At 34.4% G+C, this 14,263-nt stretch overlaps 3 pseudogenes; 1 reads left to right on the top strand and 2 right to left on the bottom strand.

The window, feature by feature from the left end:
• Positions 1-516: 516 nt before the first annotated feature.
• On the bottom strand, positions 517-3,700 carry LOC125594254 (annotated as a pseudogene).
• Positions 3,701-4,047: 347 nt separating this feature from the next.
• Positions 4,048-6,577, top strand: LOC125594255 (annotated as a pseudogene).
• Positions 6,578-6,603: 26 nt separating this feature from the next.
• LOC125594258 lies at positions 6,604-8,867 on the bottom strand (annotated as a pseudogene).
• Between the last annotated feature and the right edge of the window lie 5,396 nt (positions 8,868-14,263).

Below are 14,263 nucleotides of genomic sequence, written 5' to 3' on the forward strand. Positions count from 1 at the left end.
ATTCTTTCCCTGTCCCTTTGAAAGGAATTTTTGTACTCACTATGCCGCTCACAAATACTCCTATTTTATCTTGCGTCTGGTTAATCTTATAGCTATTCCAACTGCAAATGTTTTTCAAATGGCCCCAATTAGTAAAAGAAATTTGGAGAAAGATGCCAAATCAAATGAGATTTAGCCAAGCAAGCTTAAGAAGTCTTCTCACTTGATTCTCTTTAAGGCTGTCCTGGTCACAACATCACCTCCTTGTTCAAAAAGGAGAGGATCCGGTTTGCAAAACGAATATGTTGATCCCCTGTCATTTCAGTTCCCACAAAGTCCCCATAAGAAGTAAAAGATTAGTATCGTGAGATCAGATAAGTAAGGAAAAATGCAAGAAGTTTTTATTTTCCAAATCGAGAAACTCGCTTCCATTCTCTTTTTTTCTTCTTTCATCAGGTTTTATAAGAGCGATGGATATCATCCATGCTAAATTTTGTTGACTTATGAGACGTAGTAACAACCTATAACCTTTGGGAATTACTCTCTTTTTGAGTGTGTTTGCAAACTTTGCTGCGAACGAATATACATGAATAAACAAAGGAGGATATGACTTGCCTGTTTCACATCTCTTCCACCCACACTAACACCAGCTTCAACAATGAAAGGATGACCTTCAAATACCTGAGCACTGAACATAGATTCCAGGAAGAAGTCAACGCTTAACATAGCTCAATCAACCACGAAGAACATAAAGGTAAAGATTGACCGATGAAATTACTATATGATAGACTATTATAGCCACCATATTTATTTCAATGCATTGGCAGAAAATTGAGGGTTGAATTGACAACCTGCCTGAATGCGTTGCCACCATATCTGGATGCAGCTCCTTGATAATCCCTAACGAAGATTGTATTCTCCTGCCGGGCTAAGACACTACAAGAAAAAAAAACAGAGTATGATGAGAACTAACTTTTTGCTATAATCCAGATGCTCTACCAATTAAACTTTTAAAAGACCCTCAAGAGAGACATAGGAATAATAAAGCAGTTCCCAATGTACAGCTAAGAGAAGCAGATGCTTACATCACCACTAGGGTCGTCGAATTTAGCTTGGCGGAATAACTGATGTATGCGCACCATTTGCTGAGATGTCACAGACTTGACAGCCATGCCAGGGCTGAAATCGGGTCCCATTTCCCCTGAAAGAAAAAAAAGTGATTGACTTTTGAGTCGAGGGATATTATAGATGGTTTTCTTTATATTATATCGACATTCAAACTTATAAACAAAAGAGATCGGTGTCCATACTTACCAATTAATCGCGCTGCAAGGTTTTTGTTAATATTCACAAATTCATTCTGAAGAAACTGCAGAAGGGTCTTTTTGGAAGTGTCTGTAACAAGGCGCTTGATAAGCAGCAAGTCAACTGACGAAGGATGGTGCTTTGTCTCGATAGGAATTGGGGGCATCACATCCGTTCTTCGAGTAAATTTTACAGTGACATTTTTCCTATATTATATTTTAAAAAAAAATTGAACAACTTAATAAGCTGCATGTGACAGATATATATATGTGACAGGGCAGCAAGAAGACAGAGAGACAGATATCATACTCGGGTGTTTCTGAATAAATCTAAATAGAAACTGCGCATAAGGAGTAATAACAGCCATTTGGCGCATGTAGTGCAAGATCTTTGACTGGAAAGAAAAAATAAAACGTGTTAGACATTCTGCAGACAAAAATATCTAAAGAAATAAGGTACAGCAAAAGGACTATCAAAACTACTTACTCTGTATGTTGTCCAGTTTCCCTCAATTACCACCTGTATTTCGGCTCCATGCCATTTCTCTTTGTTGGCCTTCTTCTCGTGTAGATGAATGTGAGGAATGTTCCTGCAAGTTAACCATTTAAAAGATCATTCTTTGACGCTGAGCTAAATGATGACTTTCTTAAAAGATTCGAAACAGTCAAACCATACACAGATAATCATGAGAAGACGTCGAATATTCAAAGGATTCATGGCTATTATTGTCACATGCAGAAACATAAACAGTTAGGTAGATAGCTTCAGAGAAGCTGTTCATGTATTCAAGGGGTACCTGTGAATATCAATATCCAATCTGCAGAACGTAACATAGTTTTGGCTCTTCTCATAGATGAAGAGATCTCTATGGGGAGGCCTGTACTCATTTTGGACCAAATTAAAGCCTGCACGCCAGAGAAAACAGAGAAAATAGAAGAGTTAAACAGGTTCTCTAGGAAAACTTTAGTTATGAAGGGTAACATTCCATATTTAATGCATATTTTTACCACTCCTACACTCTCCATGTAAAGTATAAATTACAAGGCCAAGCACAGATATTAAACATGCTATATAAGAAATCAAAAGAAACAAAGAGTACCATCTTTGCCCCTAAACAAACTTTCCACGAGTTTGCTTCAGTCCATACTTCGTCCCAGACAGAACTGTAAGAAGAACAATTCTTAAATCTAGCCTCAAGACAAAAGCTTTTTATAAGGATGATACGCAAGGCTAAATAATAAAGTGAGAGTGGCCATTAGTTATTTACCTCTGCCAAACATATTTGGGATGTCATCGTGTGGCATCCCCTTACCATTATCCTACATTATGATCAACTCAAGTCAAATCTCAAAAAACAAATGCACAAGAACATATTTATATTCTGAAGGTATATATGGCTGTAAGCCTGTCACTGTTACTAACCCTTGAGACTGAAATGGCACACAGCAATATCTGTAGAACTAAAACAAAAACAATTCAAATACTCACCTTACATGTAACCTTGTAATAGGATGCTTCCCCACGAGCCTTTAAACCTTAGAGACTCCAGGCTCTTTGTTTTTCTTTCCTGAAGCCAAATTTTTGGCTTGTATCTCACTGGCACGAGCTTCCTTTACTAACCTTTTCTACAAATCAGGAAACAAGTACCAAAAAAATCAGAATTGTTAACAATCCAGAAGAATGCAGAACAGTGAAACAAAAGCTGCTTTAACCAGACAGAGTGAGACAATTAAGAGAGAGAGGGAGAGAGTTGGAGGACCTCACGGGCCTTGTCAGTCTCGTAGTCATCATAGAGCTTGGTGTCAACACGTTCCCGATCAATAAGACCAATCATGGAATTGAACTTAGATTTTCCAATCTCTTCGCTTTCAAAAGAAAACAAGACAGTCGGTGAATCTAGTGACAGTAAGAAAACTGGTCAACAGAACTTTAGATTTGTCATATTGAATGATCTCAAAGTACGTATTCTGATATGTGAAAGGAAGGGAACGTACATAGTAACTTCAACCTCAGGGAGCTCAGAGATGGACTCAGAAGAATCAAGAGCGTTTTCAACAAGCTCTCTCACTGTAGTGTACAGTGACTTCCCTGGCTGAAAAAAAAATCAGCAATTTGAAACAAATCGGGCATTAAGGTTCCATCGTTTTTTTAATTGAAACAAAGGAATCGGAGCTCACATTATCGAATCCAGCAATGTTCTTGTTCTCGGCTCGAAAACTCAGCTGGAGATTCTGCAAAATTCAAAAAGATTACTTTAAATTCAGCTCAATTAAAACTCAAATTAACTCGAAAATGTGGAGATAAAAGTAGTAGCATTACTCTGCTTGAGAGGTGCTCTCTTGCTGCTGTCTTTACTGTTCTTAGAGGTCTTAGAGCTTCCCTTCTTCGTTTCAGCTGGACTATCACCTCCGGCCATCGAGAAAGAGTATCAATCAAATCTCAGAGAAGAAGAATAGATCCGATCCCCCAAATTCGAAGCAGGGATATCTAGGGTTGGTTATATGAAAGGAGGGAAGTTGGGGGAAATCGATGAGAGAGAGGTTGATTATAGCTGATTATAGGGTAAAACGGTAATTTCGACCATGAAGTTATTCGATTCATGAGCGATTTAAAGCGTTTGCGATTGGATTCGACAAGCAAAGCGGTTACGATACATATGACGTTTGCGGTTGAGTAAGCGCACCAGCAACTGTAATTTGTCCTTTTGTTTGTTTGCTTGGATCAGATTCAAAAATCTTAAACGGAGAAAGAGAAAAATGGCGAATGCTTCCCATCTTCACCACTGGAATCGCCATTCTCGGAGCTGGGATCTTCGTCAAGACGCAGTACATTCCTCGCTTGGCTGAGATCTCCGATCTCGTCAACCTCAAAGCCATTTGGAGCCGTTCTGAGGTAACATTCGATCACTGCGCTTGATCTGGGAGATGATTTGAATCAACGACGAATATGTAGCTTATGTAAAATACACCATTAGGCTTGCTTCCTTATCATCTCATCGCCCCTGATCGAATCGGTTTGGTGACTTATGGTTTTTGTTTGAAGGAATCTGCGAAAGGAGCTGTGGAGGTAGCGCGGAAGCATTTTCCTGGAGTGGAGTGCAAATGGGGAGATGAAGGTTTGAATGAGATCATTCAAGATAGTTCCATTCTTGGTGTTGCTGTTGTCATTGCTGGCCAAACCCAGGTATATCCTTTAATCATATAGTTGGAACATTACCAATCAATTGCGTATTTTTGTTCTTACTGAGTGAACTCAAAATCTTATTATGCATTTTAGGTTGAAATGTCTCTGAAGATGCTCAAAGTAGGAAAGCACGTCCTTCAAGGTGACTTGTCCACTTCTTTAATCCGAAAGGCTGCCTTTGATTGCTCAAACATGGATAATGGTCGAGTTTTTGGCTCTGTTTTACCGTTACTAAACTAGTAATGTTATTGCTACATGAATGTATCCCAACTTAAAAACACTAAAGAGTCTTCTTCTTTCTTGATATGTATGTTGCTGTCCTGGATCGGTTTTCAGAGAAGCCAGCTGCTGCTTGTAAGTTGATGATCACTGCTCTTGTTTAAACCAGCTTGTCATCCATCCTTTTTTACATGAGAGATGTGTAGCATGATCCACGTTTTTTTTGTTGCAGCAATCGGTGAGATTGAAACTGCAATGACCAGCTATAAAAATATTTCTACTGATTCCCCATGCCGTCCATCTGGGCTGTGGCTGAAAATTATCGTTTTGAACCAGCTTTTGTTGAGGTAATGCTACTTAGTGTCTTCCTGGCACTTCCTGTGAGCAACTAACATTATATCTCATGATTTGACTTTTTGGCAGTTGAAGAACTTGTGGAAGAAATTGGGATATGATGAACGTCCAACTTATTATCGAGGGATCAATGAACAGTTCCAATCCTTACTTCTCAAGCTCCTGGAGACGAAACTTGGACGTACGTAATGCTTTCTGTTTTTTGCCACAATCTTTTTCTATCAGACTCTGTTGCATCTCCCTAACACGCTGCTTACTTAAATTGTAACTTACGAATTTTATGGCTCCAGATGCTATCATCCTGCCAGAATCATTTTGCTTTACAACAATTATATCAATCACACATATATATATATATATATCCCGACGAAGCTGTGTGTTATTTTGTTAATATTTACCGTCCGCTCTTCATATGCAGGGTGGTTTCATCTTGGATATGGGGTGCATTACATTGCTGGGTTAAGAATGGTACCGTACATCTTCATTAACTAATAAATACGCTTTTCCGAATATCCCGCTTTTGGGCCAAATTTTGATGTATTGGTTTGTGATGAACAGCTTGTTGGATGTGAGGTAACATCAGTCTCAGCCACCACCTCCCATGTTGATAAGACTTTACCTGCACCAGACAACATTACATCAAACTTGTAAGTTTAGATACATCAATCCCATGTTTCTTAGCACACTAATTTCACATGAATACTCTAATCCAGGACGTTTCTTTTGCTCTGCAGTCAGCTAGAGAACGGGTGCTCTGGAGTCTTTGTGATGGTCGTCTCTTCAAGGTCTCCAAAGGCATGTAGTAAGACTTAGATGTTCTGCTTTCCACAACGCTTTAGCCTAAGAACCATAGTTTTTTTCTCACAGAAAATTCTGTGTTTTAGATATTATGGAGAGTCGTAGGATTAAGGGCACTGTTCAACTTGAGCGTGGAGTTCAAGATGGCCGACATGGTTACATGGTTTGTATACTCTTAACATATGATCAACTGAAGATATCCATATTTTGCTCGAATCTAAACTAAAATGACTATGATCTTCTGAGCTTTTCAGGCCACAGTTTACGGGGAAGGAGGGACATCGAGGACCATCTTTTACCCGTTCAGTGGAGTGACTGAAGAGCTAAAAGCATTCTTCAATGACATCTCAGGAGCTTCAAAGGTAATCCTCGAATCTTAGCCCTTGGAAATGGAATGCAGGAACTCAAAACCTTGGTGGTCTGTTATCTAAACTATCCTAATGTGTCCTGACGCATTTGCTGCAGGAGCAAGAGCCTCGTCTATCATACGTGGAAGGTGCTCGGGACGTTGCTGTTCTTGAAGCAATGCTTGAGTCTGGTGCAAGGAACGGAGCTGTTATTCCCGTTAAAAAGTTCTAGCTTTGAAGCTCGGACAAGTATTGTGAAGACATCAAGAACCACCAAAGAAGCATTGTCTGAATAAAGTCTCATGGGGATTCAAATTCAAACCGAAACTATTTTGTAACCAATCCTTTAATATCCCGATCATTATTATGCACTGAAGCTTATTAAACAACTACACGACGCATGATGAAATTAATTTTCATGGGAATTCAAAGCAATCCTTTTATTATCCGAGCACTATGCACTCTAGGTTTGCTGTTCTAAAGCTTATTAAATAATTACAGAAGAATTTCAAAAGCCTATAACACATCATCCAAGTTAAGGCATCAAAAGTACGTGAATAAATTAGAAACAAACAAAAAAGCAATACAAGGATAGGCCTGAGATGGTTTCAGCTCAAAGCATGTGCTCAAATCCTCCACCTTGATGTGATGGGACTCGACCAACTCCAACATTGTGAACCAGCTGTTGCAGCCACCTCCTCGCGATTTGATCCTCCTGAAAACAAGCACAACTCCAAGTTTCAACTAAGCTGCCATGTTTTAGACGAACAAGTTCAAAACCCCGAGTCAATGTATGAAAAACTGACTTACGCGAAGACAATTGCTGAAGGTTCCATCTCGCAGCGAGTCAGGGAGACAGCTTCCGAGTGCAGCACAAGCCCTAAGTAACACATAAAGACAGAGCTCAAGCATGAAACAGCCAGCCAACACACATCAACGAGGAAGTTTGTTTCGAGCTAAACGAACCTTGGGTTGTCTGATAAACGGAGATAACAACGAATGATATGCTTCAAAAGGCGTGGAGAAGGCTGCTCCACAAGTGACTGAACCATGTTTCCCAACACTCGACCAACAGCGAAAAACCGCTCCGCTGTTGTGCAGATGTAATCCATCCCCACATCATCCAACAAGATCTTCTGAACTATGAATGTGGCAACCTAACATTATCACAGCAAGTTGATTCGTAAAAAAGGCATTAATCCACAATATCATTGTAAAAGGCTTACAGTTTTCGACAGCTCGCTCCCCATCTCCATGGTGCGGAGGCACAGAGGAATAATTTCGGTTGATAGAAGGAAGCTAATGACCTCTGTATCATCAACCTGGTGAAAGAATGATGTCAATGATCTTTCTTATTTCATACACTAACTAGCTAAAAGGCTACTACTATTTACACATTAGTCCTTCACCTTCAGCAAAAGTATGCTGGGGAACCTCAAAATAGAAGGGGGAAACAAGCTACAGTAAAGGGACGGGATGGTTTACCTTAACAAGAGCACCAATGACACCTAAGCTAGTAAGGCGCAAGTACTCGAAAGGTCTTGACTTACTCGTTGTGTTCAGGAAAGGGTAAAGGTACAGTGGGATGTGAGCTGTGCATAAGAAACAAAACAAGGCATAACACGAATCCATCAGTTGAAATAAACTGAAATCATAAAGGAGATATACAATAAACAGATAACTACCACAGATAGCATTAAATAGACAAGATGATACGATAAAACATTTAATGGTACACAATCTTATTTGTATAACCCAATGAACAGAACAAGAACAATACCCTTGAGAAATAACATCCTTGTGTCGGAATGAGAGGCTACGCACTGAAGGGTATGAAAACAAGAAATAAGTGTGTCAGGAATCTGTTAGGCAAAAGACATGAACATCAAACCAAACATGCTAAAGAGTAAACCAGAAATATCCATGTGAACAACCTGAAGAAGGGCGAGTGAGTTACAGACACGGTTGGACTGAGCAGGAGTCAGATTAGGAGGAGCAAGAACAGAGTAGATAGACACTATCTCCTGCGAGCAAACAGAAGAAACTAGTCAAATCATACAACACTAACACCAAATGAAATAGCATTTTGCTTAGGTATCTTACACTTGGATAGAAAAGAATCCTTTTTGCAATCCGTAGACTCGTCAGTTTCTAAAAAAATAAATATCATAAAGTTTGTAGATTGAAGTGATTACCTGCAACAAGGCAGCAATGGTACCAAAAGAGTTCCACAAGAGAGGCGCCAAATCCTGAAACAGTTCTCTTTTCTACAAAAGAACAACAACAACTAATTCAGACACTGAGATTGTCAAAGCACACATCAGAAACCCTAGCTCTTGTTTCTTGGATCAGACCAAAACCAAAACGACAGCCAGTTATAGATTAGGAGGAGAACCTTGGAAAGCTCGAGGAGAGCATTCTCTCTGAGTTCAGGATTGCTGAGATCGAGAACCAACTGCTCCGCGGATGCCAAGTTTCGATCTTTGTTCGCCGGAGCTCCTGCGGCCGACGTGCTGGGACCCGCCGAAAGGTGTGCCCATGGAGAGAGATGGAGGTAGATTCGCCATTCTTCCACCAGATTCGATTGTCTGTCTCTCGCTTTCTCGTATGTTTACTTACACCTTTCCTCGTTTCTCTCGAGTTTGAGGAGTTCGGTTTCTCCTCTGTTCTGTTCTGTGTGTATTTCTGGAATGACAATTAGGACCTTGTTCTTTCTTTCTTCCTTTTTTTAGGCTTCGAATGGCATGCAGATCATAAAAACGCAGATCAAACAGAAAACGCAGATCAAGCAGAACAAATACAGATCATGCAGAACAAATGCAGATCAAATCTGTATGACGTGTATTAAGTTTTACGTTTTGTCCACGGTTAGATGCCATATCTATAAATTTAAAAATAATATTAGTTCAATTATATGAATAGATATAAAAAAATGATAAAACTAATTAAACATAAGATTAAAATAATGCATGTGTTATAATGCGTATAATAATCATTTTAAATAATAATTAATTATAAAAATATTTAAATTTATAATTATATGCAAATAATACACGCAATATAAATAACATGCATAAATTTATTAAATTAAGAAAGGTTATCCGATCCGTTATATGCATATATATACATATATTTAAAGAATTATATAAAGTTATATAATTTTATATTTTATATAAATTTTACAATATTTTATTTACTGAATTAGTAAATTATTTATTAGAATTTTCAAAAGTAAATAATTTTTTTGTTATAAAATATTATTATTTTATATTATTTTATAATATTTATATTATTTTTTATTTTAATTTATTTTTTAATATATTTTTATTTTTATGGATCGAATCGGATATCCAGTCAAAATCTAAATTTTCCGGATATTAGGGACATAGAATATTAAGGGGGATACGGATTGAATCAGAACATATAATTGATTATTCGGACGAAACAGATTGGATCATCCGGATATCCGATATGTGTTCACCCCTATTTTTATATGTATATATATATATATATAATGTTTGTCAATTTAATAATATTATTTTATATATAGTATGTCATTTTAATTATTTGTATAAGAAAATTCATCTTAAATTCTTTATAAAAACAAAACAAAAAACTTATACTTAAAGATGAATTTTAATTTGTGAAGGAAAGAAATAAAGTAATATGAAATATTGATAACTAAAGGAGAAAAAGTAGTTGTCAAAAAAAAAAAAAATGAAAGACACACTTCATTGGGCTCCTGTGTTCGACTAGCCCACTTATTCCAATTGCTTGCAGATCAGTTTTTTATCACATGAATTCTCCTGCATGCATTTTCTTAATTTTTTAATATTATAATTTCTTCTGCATTTTTAATGTTGATTGGAAATAAAGTGCAGATCAATCTGCATATTAATTTTTCCTGCATTTGTACTGCATTTACTCTGCACTACATTCATACCCTTAGTCTTTCTTTTTTGAAAATCTTATATATTAAAATAGAAGTCACAACTTCATTTCATGTGTGATTTTTTTAGTTAGACAATTTTCTAGAATAGAGTCACATTTAATTTTCCTATTATTTATTTATTAATGTTACCTAAATGATCTTATACATTGTCACTATAAAAATTGCGTACTGTGTGTTTCACTATAGAAATAAACTAACTATAGAGTCTCAATTTCTATGACCATTAACGATAACTATTTTCAATGTTACTATACATGTTGTTTTTCTTATAAACTTGCTATGAATCAATTTTCATGTGTCTTTGGTATTACGGGTGATTGATGATTCCATTCTAAATTGTGTTTTTTCTTTGAACAAACTTCTATGAACTTAAACAATCATACCCAATACTTAAGAAAACAATAAATTTGCTAAAAGTGTTTTTTTTTTCTTCTGAATTTCTGTGAACATGAATAACCATACTCCAGAACACAGCAAACTCGCTAGAAGTGTTTTTTCTACATAAACTTTATTCAAGTCATATTTCATTTAAAAATAAATTATTTCAAATGTGGCAGTGTTAACAACGAATAAACTTTTTATGTTGTTAGTCTTAAACATGAACACTGCTCTTTTTGTAAATAAGATTATTACTTTATAAACCAAACACAGTTTACTCTTGGAGAAGATGAAGTGGTTCACTATTGACGTAAATATTAAAATCAGATATAAAATATCATATAATTTAATAAAACATATTACCAAATCTGTTCAAATCTACCGCAAATATCGTTATACATATATTCCCTAAAATTTGTTAAATTACAACATATATATACCATGATTTATTTTATTAATATATGGGAATATTCTTTTTAACTATGTCAACTGTTGAATATTATTTACAAATTGAGCTAAATACATGAACATGATCGTAAAATATATTTTTAATAAATTGAATACAAATATGAATATACTTTTTACGTACCTGCCAATAATAGTCTACTATTTATTAGTCATATGTATTCAAAATCCGGCTAGCTATAAACCAAGAATATCAAAAATTAGTCTTTACTCTTTAGTTATTTGTGTACCGGTTAGCACTCCATTTAGTAAATATTCACATGTTATTATGAATACAGAGACACATTCAGTAAATAATACATAAAATTAAATGAGTTTTGAGAACACATATATTTATTGAACTATTTAAATATATCATACAAATGATCTAATATATCAAAACTGCAATAAAAATGAACCAATTCTGCATAAATCACATATGTTTTTATTCAAATGAAAACCACAACTAAATATTTTAAAAACCACCAAGATCCAAGATTAATCGTCTCTTAATTTTGAAAAAAAAAAATATATATATATATATATATATATATATATATATATTTAATCTATTAAACAGAAGTCATGACTTCTTTCATATGTGATATTTTAAAATAGACCTTCTCTTAGAATATTAGTTACATTATTTTTTATTTGCATAACCTAATCCTAACAATATATTTAATTCCCCTTTTCAGCAAGATTAAACAAAACAATTATTTTGATTTATCAGTTAGTGTTTAGATTCTTTACGTGAGGATCGAGTGCTCCGGCGTTCTTGGACATTAATCAGCCCACTACCAGCATAGCATAACTATTAACCTTTCTTCATAAAATTGCAGTCCCTGCAGTTATTATTGAACTCTAAACCTAACGTAAAACAAACTATAACATGAAATTATCAAACTAATTTGAGCTTATTCTGTTCTGATAATTTAGCTAGGCTGTTACATAAAACTCCTGGTCTAACGTTGATGATATATAAGATTCAGAATCAACAATATATCATATATATTAAAACAGAAGTCACAACTTTGATTTATGTGTGATTTTTTTTAAAATTGACTCTCACTAGAAATCAGTTATCATTCATTTATTACTAATAATATAGATTAATAATATATCATTCCTAATATAACATCAACTCCTACAAACCTAGATTGGTTAACAAACTCACATTTATTCATGTGTGATATTTTTATTTGGATCATCATTTAAAATTTGTATTAAATGTATTTCCTTAATGCCAATATATAATCTTCTAACTACTTAATCATAATATAATTTGATATCTTTTAATTTAAAATAAATATATATATATATATATTTATTTAATTTTCTTAACAAATTTGTTGAAAATCATTATAACAATATCTTAATTATCAAAAATTGTATATAATATTTTCACTATTTTGCAATTAGTAATGAAATTAATGTTATTATACTTAATATATATATATACTCAGTTATCTTTTATAAATGAAAAAAATTATATCAAATTTTACTATTTTATATTTATATCTATCATTTTTAAATAAAATATTGTATTTAACTAAATACGATAAAATTATTTTAAACTGATAAATTAATATAATATGTTGGTAGAACGGTTAACATTAGTAAATTAGATAATTCATGTATAAAATTAACTTATATTAAACTTTATATATATATAGTTATTATATTAAATGAATAAACATAAAAAAATATTGATAAAGAAAATTTAGCGCTTGAAATAACGGATCAGGATCATAATAATTGAATAAAAATAATTTTTCAATATATAATAAAAAATACCAAATATATATGATGATTTGAAATAATCAATTAACTTACAGCATGAAAACTATCAAATTGTTATATTTAAAATAATTATATATAAACATTTAAATATATAAGTAACTTTAAAAATATATTCTAATTATGTAAAATATATATAAACATGAAAATTAATACCCGCACAGTTGCGCGGGTCCAAATCTAGTATTACATTGTAAGGCAGTTTTAAGTTTTTAATAACAACATAAGGCAGTTATGACTACTGAGGTAGTTTTTTTAACTAAGGTATGACTGGTTTTCCCGCTACCACCCGCAAACGCAGCTTTTGCGGTTGGTAGCGGTTGTTGACGTTTTGCAACAATCGTTCAAACCGCTCCAAACCGCTCCAAATCGCTTTGAACCTCATAAATTCAAAGCTGGTTCCAGGTAGCGGTTGCGGGCGGTTGCGGGAGGATAAAAAAATTTCTTTTTTTTTCAAAACAATATAAATACAAAATAAAAATATTCAATAAAAAAATTAAATTGGAATTATAAAAATGCTAAAATATATCTATTATATTTTAATTAATATTATAAAATTTTAAAATAAAAATATTTTCTATATTTAAAAAAAATTAAACTATAACTTTCTAAATATAACTTTTATATTTATTATAATATTATTATTTTTGATATTTTTATAATTGTATAAAATGTAAATATTGTTAGTTTATTATTTAACTGCTGCTGTATTTGGTAGTTAACCAGTCATAAATATCCGGCAAACACACCAATTTCTAACCGCAGAACCAGTCATACAAATCTCTTAAAACCGCTAGAAACCGCAACCACCCGCATCCGCAAACTCCCGCAATCGCAACCGCAACCGCTGCGGTTGAACCAGTCAGGACCTAAGTCATTGGTGTAACAAAAATGGCCCCATAATTTTTGGAAATTAGTAACTTTCCTTTTTTACTTGGGACCACACGTTTGAAATCTAAAACCATATTAAAAAAAATCAGAAATTATCAAAACTTTTTTTTTTCTTCACATTGTCACACTTTTCTCCGTCTCCGCCGCTTCTCTTTTTTTTCGCCACAACACTCTTTCTTCTCCGCCACAATTATTTCATCTCATCTTCGGTATGTGTTTTGCAACTCGTCTCTGTCGTCGCCGTGACTTAAGTTCTCGCCGCTGTCGAAACGTCATATCTTCTCCTTCACCGCAAGGCAAAACAGTGGTGGTTCGAGCTTGCTATGCCGTGTTGTGTCTCAACTCATCTTTCCTCGTCGTGATTCATCGTCGCTGTGACCTTCATGCCTCTCCGACGCGCTCTGAAACTGGCACGATAAGCTTGAGATCAACAATGTCTAATTTGAGTATTTTTGCAGATTTGGTCCCTAAACTTATTTGTTATTTATTTTGTAACCCAACACTTTTTAAATGTTAAAGTTAGTCTTTAATTTCGTCCTAAACTTCAGAAACAACATTTTAACCCCTTGTAGTACGAATAAATCTATGAAAATACAATAAAAATAGCTAAGAC

This window comes from Brassica napus (genome assembly GCF_020379485.1).
Source record: "Brassica napus cultivar Da-Ae chromosome A5 unlocalized genomic scaffold, Da-Ae chrA05_Random_26, whole genome shotgun sequence".
Lineage (NCBI taxonomy): Eukaryota > Viridiplantae > Streptophyta > Magnoliopsida > Brassicales > Brassicaceae > Brassica > Brassica napus.